Source organism: Hippopotamus amphibius, chromosome 9, assembly GCF_030028045.1.
Source record: "Hippopotamus amphibius kiboko isolate mHipAmp2 chromosome 9, mHipAmp2.hap2, whole genome shotgun sequence".
NCBI lineage: Eukaryota > Metazoa > Chordata > Mammalia > Artiodactyla > Hippopotamidae > Hippopotamus > Hippopotamus amphibius.
In genome coordinates this window covers 32,599,893-32,609,244 of record NC_080194.1, presented here as the reverse complement: position 1 = coordinate 32,609,244, position 9,352 = coordinate 32,599,893, and the positions used below count along the sequence as shown (strand labels likewise).

The window sequence follows — 9,352 nt, the reverse complement described above, 5'->3', positions numbered from 1 at the left end:
CTCCTCTTTAGTGGCTGCCTTTTACTAACTGCCCATTTTATGAACTCTCAGGACATTTCTAGAGAACACAGGTCTTATTCCATGACATTTTTGTTCTTCTTGATTTCGCTCCTAGAAGGTAATCTTGACTTAAAGCTCTAAGGTTTCCATGCCTGTTGTCACTCATCATTGGAAACCCCATCACTGAAAGAAATATACCAGCAGTGGCAGTGGCAGCCACAGTCACACTGATGGGGCTAGGACCCTCAGCAGCCCTACTACCATAGCAGCAGTAGCAACAGCAAACCCAAGACAGGGTGGAGAATAACGGTTCATTGAGACCTTCTTGCCTCCTTCATTTAAATCCGTGAAGACCTCTTTTATCTACTCTTCTCTTCTTTGTTCTTGGCCCTGCCCTTTCTTCAACTCCCTGTGTTCTCAAGATCGCTGCTAAGGTAGCATTGGAGGCTGTTGGGGACCAGAAGAGAGGAAGGAGAAGTCACAAGAGAAAGGTCTCGAATCTCTCCTTCTCTCTCCTGCACTCAAGTGTTGTCTTTCCTCAGGTCCCAATTCCTAGCCCCCACCCCAACCCCGCACCTACTCACCCGGCCTCCACCCCCACCCCCACCCCCCGCAGCCCTCCTTCAGCAAGTTGGCACCTGGCTTCTGGCTCCTTTGGCCCCAGCCTGACCTCCAGTGTCCTGCTTTGGTGGCAGATTCCCGGGCTTTGCAGCTGACAGTTTGGAGCCGTTGGCTGGCAGCCAGGGTGCTCCACTTCTCATTATTTTTCTCACTGCAATTCATTTCCCTGTGATTGGAGACAATTAGGATGCCAACAAACGGCCGGCCCAGCCCTGGCTGGCAGTTACATAACCACAAACACATGTGCCCTGCCCCATCAGACGCAAGGGAGTTGCTAATGAGGTGGGTTAATTACCAAGCGTGGGTCACCCCAGCACGACCCCTCACCGCATATCACCCAGTGTTGGAGAGAGGCCAGGCCTCAAGCCTCGGCTGCAAGGACCAAAATAACTGAACGCTGGCCCTTTTGAGGAAAGAACTGCCGAGCCCTGTTGGTGGGGGCAGAGGGGCGTGGGGAGGGGCACGGCTCTCTAACATGCCCTGTCCCTGAGAACCTTGTGGCAGAATCCCCCAAGGTTACCCCAACTGCAGCAGAATCACAGGCTTAGGACCCCTTGGCCAGCTTGTTATACTTTTCCTCCTTGTTCCCCTCAATGACTCATGGCTTTGAGCCCCTTTTGTTTCCTGCTTCAAGATACTGAAATACCTCCTGGGGTGTCTTTGATGTTGTGTAATTCTCCCATACCTCTTAGTGGACTGTGCCCTGATGAATCACTAGCCAGCCATACTGAGTGTCCTGGGAAAAAACAACATAGGGACATCCCCATCCAACACCATCTGTGGACTCCTAGCCAGATCATTTCCAACCAGTCATATCTGCACTACCTTAAAGTTTTCCCTTTCACACCTTTCTAGAAAAACCTAGACAAGAATGGCTTCTTTGATTCCTTACTTTCTCCTGCTTCAAGCTTCCGCAAGTCATATCAAGCATCACTTTTGACATCAAAAATGGAAGATAAGTCCCAACATCAGAAGTTGAAAGAATTAGAGGAATTCCCTGGTGGTCCAGTGGTTAGGACTCCATGCTTCCATTGCCGGGGGCCCAGGTTTAATCCCTGGCCAGGGAGCTAAGATCCCACAAGCCACATAGTGCAGCCAAAAAAAGAAAGAAAGAATTAGGAGAAAACCTTTGTTCTGAGCATGAGATGAATTGGGCACGTGGCTCAGAGTTAAAGCTGTAAACAATGTGAATGGATTAGAAGTCCGCTTTGTAATGGGGAGCAGGATGGTTGCAGGAATCTACCAGACCTTGGTTCCTATTTGTACCACTTGAGAGTTTCATATGATAGCAAAAATCTTCTCCAGTTCATTTTTGTCCATTTCCCCCTCACACATGGACAAGATGAGACTAATCCCTCCACAATTTCTTTCTTAGCCTCTAAAACTATCCCATTTTCCAATGTGTTTGCTATGCTTTTGATTGACTAATACTGTACCAGTAAACATTTTCAGATTTACGATCATAAGACTGTGTCTATTTTCATCAAATGCCAAGAAATATACTTTTCTAAAATCCTATAAATGTTACCTATTAGCAGGAATCTGATGGTCCCACCAAATTCCTTTTGGCTCTTCATTTGCAGTTTACAATATGGACTTGGTCCCTTCTCCCACAAGGATATGACCTCTGGCCTTGTAAGAAAAGTATTTATATATTTCAGTTATCTAGGACTCAAATGCTCCTAATGGTGGGAAGTTAAATCAGTTTTAAAGGGTAAGCACTAGATCGTGTACTGTGAAAGGCAGGGAGTAGCAGAGAATGAGGTTGATGGGGAAAGTGGAGGCCAAATGACAAAGGCTAAAAAATGCATACCCGATCTTGGAGACAAGCAGAATGCTTGACTTTTTTTTTCTGTAGACCAATGATGACACTGTTCAGATGCATGATGCCAAAGGCATACCCAGATTTATACACAAATCCCTGACTACTAGCTATAAATCCCTCCTTCCACTCCCCATCAAGGAGCACCTCACTGTGCAAGTGATTTAGGGTAAAGTTATTGTAGAAATAAACATGTATCCACTAGAATATTCAAACAGATAAATCATTCACAATCTTCAGAACTTTCACTCTTATTACTAACAAGTTTCTGACAACATGCAGAGATGTTTGTCTATTTTGTTTACTGATATATGCCCTGAACACTGACAATAGTAAGTGACACATAGTAGATGCTCAATAAATATTTGTTGGTTGGATGGATGGATGAGTCTGCCTTACAACTGCTGTGACAAACCAGTGTGTTATGACACCAGAGGCTGAGAAAACTGCCACTGAAGGTGTTTAAGTAAAGGGTTGACAGGATCATATGCATATTTTCAAAAGATCACTCTGCCTGCTATGCGAAGGATGGAGAGGAGGAGCCTAACAGCAGGAAGACCCATTAGGAGGCTAATGCAGTGATGCATGTAGAAAATGATGAATTCCTGAACCATGACAGTAGTGATGGGGCTGCAGAGGAAGGAATGAGTTCAAGAAATATTTAATAAAACTGAACAAAACTTAATCAAAGAATCTCCTTCCCGTTGTGTCTCTGAACAGGACCAATTATGTAGTCCAGAGCCAAAGACAAGTAATGCTCAACATACTGAAATCATAATGGTAAAGGCCCAATACTATTATGTGTAGACAGAGTAAGAAGTCACCTCTATAGTATAATGTGAGGAGCACATGGAGGAGCCACAGTCCAAAAATATCTATGCCACCCACTGCCTGAAATTACACCATTAAAGCAGCATTCCTGGGACTTCCTAGGTGGCACTGTGGTTAAGAATCTGCCTGCCAATGCAGGGGACACAGGTTTGACCCCTGCCCCAGGAAGATACCACATGCTGCAGAGCAACTAAGCCTGTGTGCCACAACTATTGAGCCTGCACATTAGAGCCCGTGAGCCACAACTATTGAGCCCATGTGCCGCAACTACTGAAGCTTACGTGCCTAGAGCCTGTGCTCTGCAATGAGAGAAGCCACCACAATGAGGAGCCCGCACACCACAATGAAAAGTAGCCCCCACTAGCTGCAACTAGAGAAAGCCATGTGCAGCAACAAAGACCTAACACAGCCAATAATAAATTAATAAGTAAATAAATAAATTTTTTAAAAAAGTAGCATTCCTTGGTTTTAATCCTTGTCTCTCAAGGTGCTTTAAAACATGTTAATCTACTTGAGAAGGGGGAAAAGGAAACAATGTGTAAGGCACTCTGCATACTTCAAGTGAATCTGCACAAGGATCTTGTGATTTTAATACTGTTAAGGGGAGACCGAAGCTCAGAGAGATACACAGGCAATAAGTGATGAAGCTGGGATTTGAACCCAGGTCTTTGTAGTTTCTTTTCTTAGATGAACCAATACCAACATCATCATTGTTACTACCACTGTTTCTTTTTTTTTTCCCCCTTTTGCATTGGATCTTCGTTGCTGAGTGCAGGCTTTCTCTAGTTGATGAGAGTGGGGGCTACTGATTATTGTGGTGCACAGGTTTCTCAGTGCAGTGGTTTCTCTTGTTGCGGAGAATGGGCTCTAGGCACGCGGGCTTCAGTAGCTGCAGGCACGGGCTCAGTAGTTGTGTCTCAAGAGCTGTAGAGCGCAGGCTCTGTAGTTATGGCTCACAGGCTTAGTCGCTCTGCGGCATGTGGGATCTTCCCGGACCAGGGCTCGAAACCTGTGTCCCCTGCTCTTAACCACTGTGCCATCAGGGATGTCCCACTACCAGTGTTTCTATTTTGTTCCTTTTACAAGTATGAGAGTAATGGGCCTAAGGGAAGAGGAAGTGGTGGAGGCTCTGAGAGGTGTGTGTGATGCAGACAAGATAAAATAAGTTTGTAGATAACAAGTTCAACTTCACAACTTTCCCTAAGACTACACTTTGATGTAGGCCGGGACCGAGAAGTACCTAGAAACAATCACAGCCAGACAAACGAGTGTGATCTGGGACCCTGGGCACACTCGTTCTCGTGTGCAACGAGCTGTCAAATCACAGCAAAATCTCTCAGTAGAAGATCCCTGTGGTCTGAAATAATATAATTAATCATCAATAATAATAATAAACTCACACCAGCGAGTTGAAAATGGAGATGAGGAAGAGTAATTTCCTCCATTTTTACCAGAATAATGGAAAGAAACTAGCTGGCCCTGACCCTAAGAGGGATACTCCCCATAGTTAGAAATATACTTTTCTCTTGCAGATCTTCTCATTTTATTAATTCTACCTTGTTTCTCTCCTCCAGGACCCAGTATTCTTCTATATCTGAGCAGTCCCAATTCAAAGCTCCCAGAATTTTGCTTTCTTCCCATTTTTTCACCTGGACACATATAACATCTAATAGAGCTGGGTTATAGTATCACACTTCACCAGTATGGGCTGCCGACTGTGTTGTGTAATGTCCACGATGTCGGCCAACCCAATATAAGTTAATTTCAGTTTCTTAACATGAAGGTGTATCCTGGCCAAAAGGTTCTTAAGTTTGAAATCTGTGCATTGACTTCACTATATCAAGGCATACAATGGGAAGGAGGGAGATGAGATGTGAAGCTGAGAGGGAGGAAGGGCCAAGGTCAGAAAGTGGAGAGAGAGTAGGCAGGACCAGAGCTGAGTATCCTGAGTGAGAGCGGAGTGAGGAGCTGGGAAAGAGCCAAACAATGGACTGAGGGTCAGTAGAGACCAAGGTTCATCAGACACACAGCTGATTCAATCTGTCAGCTCTCGCAGAACTGATCAGGTTCAAGAACTCTAATTCGTACCAACCAAACTTATGAGATAATGATTAATAAACCAGATGCTAAGCCACTAATTTTCAGAGAAAAGTGTGACGATGGGTCTAGAACCCAGGACCACCCCTGGACAGTGCTAGAGATAAGCTGACAGTATCTTGGTCTTTAGCTCTCAATTTTTCTACATCCTTTAAAACTATTTCCCTCTGGGAGCAATACTAAACAGACACTACATGCCAGTATGGCTGGCTAGGTTAATGCCCTTTCCAGCCAACACAGTCTAGAAAAATCTTCCTGAGATTAACCTGAGTGTTCATTGCAGTTACATCCATCCTTTCTTTCTTCTGTTCAGTTAAAATTTACCGATGACTGCTATATGCCCAGCAATGTGCTAGCAGCAGGGGATATAACTGGTAAAAGAGAGGTGTGGCTACAGTTCTTATGAAATCTGCTTTACAAATAAAATCACCACAAAGTGTGTGAAGGTATGAAGTCATAAGATGTTGCAGCAAAGGATAATGGAGGGCCTCCTTAGATAAGATATAAACCTGACTGACTTTTTTTCTCAGGCTCTTTATTGGAATATAATTGCTTTACAGTATTGTGCCAGTTTTTGCTGTACAACAAAGTAAATCAGCTGTATTTATACATATATCCCCTTATCCCCTCCCTCCCGTGACTTCTTCCCACCCTCCCTATCCCAGCCCAAGTCATCAGGGAGAGAGTAGCACTGACATATATACACTACCAAATGTAAAATAGATGGCTAGTGGGAAGCTGCTGCATAACACAGGGAGATCAAATCAATGATGGGTGATGACTTAGAGGGCTGACTGACTTTTAACTGGAGACCTGAAGAAGTCAACTTTACAACGAAAGACAGAGAATCCTGGTAAGGGCCAGGATTCCAGGCAGGAGTAAGGCATGTGCAAAGCCTCTGAGCTGGGGAAGAACTTGGTGTGAAAAATGATCAGTGTTACTGGAGTATATGAGCAAGTGGGGAGAGCTGCACGAGATGAAGTTGGAGAGGAAGCTGGGGACAGATCACGTCAAGCCTCATGAGCTCTGATAAGGAGTTTGGATTTTATTTGAAGTGAAATGGGAGTCATGGAAGAATTTTAAGAAGTAGGGTGATGTGATGTGAGTTGAGTATTTAAAAGATCACCCTGGCTGCTCTGTGGAGAATGCATTTTGCCTTAGATGAGGGTGGTGTCAGTCTGGAAGGAAGTAAATTGAATTGAGAGACATTTGGGAAGGAGAATTGACAGACTTACTGATGGATTGGATATAGAGGAGGAAGAAAAGATAAAAATGACTCAGGTTTCCAGTAGGTGGTGGTACCTAAAAGACAAACTATTTTCTAGGAAATGTTTCTTCTACTGAGGTCAATACTCTATGCTCTCAAAATTCTGGGGGCAAGCTTCTGTGTATTACTAGAGATTCTCCCCAAGGAATCTCTGGACATGTTAAAATCGACTGAAAGGGCCTACAGCTAGTAGCTGGCGATCAGGATCTTCCTAAAGAAACATCAGCTCAAACAACAATGTTAAGGACCAGCTCACTCCCATTTTAACCTTCTTAGCATGATGGAGAAACGCAGCACATTTTAATTTACCATCTCAACTGAATTATAATATTAAGGTCACTCTTTAGAAACTCAGACACAACATTATTAAAATCCATCCACTTATTATTATTGTTGCTGTTATTAAAACTTTATGATGTCTCTGGAGACCTTTTGAATGAACAGCAAACTCAGAGGAAATTAAATCTCATTTTTATGAAAATAAATTTTGCTATTCAAGAACTTGAATTGGATAAATTAACCAAAGAGGATAATTTTCAGTAGTTTTTTTACTTATCTACCATTTTTTGATTGCCTACTATGTTTCAAGCGCTATTTGACCTTCACAATTGCTCCCAAAAGTGAGTATCATTGTTCTCGCTTGAAGGTTGAGAAAACTGAGGCCCACAGGGGACATGACTGGGCCAAAGTCATGAGCGGTGATTGCACTAGGGTACCTTGGACACAACAGTCATGCTTTTTTTTCACGATGCTCTTCTAAATGTGCTTCTATTTATGATTTCCTTGGGGTTATCAGCACCCTCATGCATCAACGACGTCTTTATAAGCATCAGGAAAAGGGAAGCCATATGCCAGGGAGAGCAAAGTCAAGTGCCTACTAGACCCAGGCAGATGCTGTTAATTAGGCCTGATAGAAGGAAACACTGGGAGTCACAGGGACCGAGGCAAACAGGGGAACAAAAACCCCTTCCCATCCCCACACGACTGCCTCTGCTGGCAATGTGGCCCTTGTGGCCAGACCTTCTGCCTTATCAAGCAAGCAGAAAAGCCAGATTTCCATGTGAGCTCTCTCAAGGTGTAAAAGTTTGCAACAAAACTCAAATATTCTTAAAAACACTGTGTGTGGCAACACCAAACAAACCTAATAAAATGGATACGTGGGCAGAATCCAGCCTACAGGCTGCCAATTTCTGACCTCTACTGTATAGATTGTTGAAGCATTATTTATGATCTGGAAGAATTTTAAACAATCTTAATGTCCGGTGAGGTGAGTTGGCTCAGATAGCTGTGATGCAGCCACCTGACTGAATTTTTAAAGCCTTTAATAGTCAGCAGTATGAAGACCATATAGCATACTAAAAAATTTCTTATGATAAACAGCAGGGTAGCAAGATTCTGATATGATGTTAAACTTAAAAAGCAAACTACAACACGATACCCAGTCAAGTGTTTTATATCTTGAACTGGGGGGTGGTTACAAAAGCGAACACGTGAAAAAATCATCAAGCTATACATTTATGGGCACTTCACAGCATGAATGTCATACTTCAATAAAAAAATTAATGATGCCTGGGCTATGATTACCCTTCTGTATGTTTCCGCATGAATATGAACAAAAATGTCGAGGAAGCATGGGCAAAGCAAACAATTTGATTATGTCGGTTTTGGGATAATGGGATATTCTTTTTGCAATTTCTACATGTTGATTTCTATCTCTCTTACTGTAATATGGTACTTCTTTGGGGGTGGGGGGGGTGAATTCCTCAAAATGTATTATCTAAGAAGAGTAAGAGTAGAACATAAACTGACTAAAATTAAATAAGTCAATAGTAAACCTTCCCACTTCAATGTAAGCTGAAAGCCCCAAAGAGAAGTCTACTGTTTCAAATGCTCTTGCATCCTTTTTCTCATATAATTGAGGGAAGTATAGCAGATTTTATTATTCCCGTTCTACAGAAGAGGAAAAGAAAGCTATAAGAGCTTGAATGGTATGTCATCGTTGAAGAATCTTTTCAGTAATGTGTATTAGGTACTTCAAAGTATATATTCATTATTCTGAAATTTATCTTGCTGAATATATTTGATTTCAACCATTTGTAATAAAGTTTTGATGCTAATTAAAAAAAAGGAATTCACTGATTACTTTTTGATGCGGGTCATTTTCCATCTTTTCCCAAACTAGACATGTTGAGGGCCCCACCTGCTGCCTCAGCTCTATCCCTGAGCAGGTCAGAAGGGATAATGCGATGCACAGCCCTACAAGGTAACTAAGAGACGTGATGCTATCTGCCCGCAGTCCCTTTTATTGGAAAGCCTCCAGCAAGCCAGGGGCACCTCTGTGCCCATTGAGCTTCCACTGTACCCCTTGTATCATTAAGGGTGATTTCTGCTGCAAGCAATAGAAAATGCAACCAAATGGCTAAAATATTGGAAAAACTTCTTTATTTCATGTACTCAGAATTACAGTTGGGGTACAACCCAGAGAATCGCAACCAGCAGCTCAGTGATGTCAGTGAGCACTCAGGTTCTCTCCATGTCTCTGTGTTTTCATGGCTGTCCCGTCCGATCTCACAGCAGTAGTAGTCAGAGATACAAGTAGTCTGAAAGACAGCAGCCAAAGAACAAGTTCTTTGCTCACATCCAGCCAAAGGAGTGATGTTTCCCTCTGTGCTTCTCTATTTAAGAAGGAATTAATTTTTTCCCCCAAATCCCTC

The 9,352-nt window shown here is 43.0% G+C and overlaps 1 non-coding gene across 1 annotated transcript; it reads left to right on the top strand.

Moving 5' to 3' along the window:
- Positions 1-1,615: 1,615 nt before the first annotated feature.
- Positions 1,616-1,688, top strand: TRNAW-CCA (transfer RNA tryptophan (anticodon CCA)). Its single transcript has one exon. It is a non-coding gene; the product is annotated as a tRNA-Trp (tRNA).
- Positions 1,689-9,352: the final 7,664 nt, after the last annotated feature.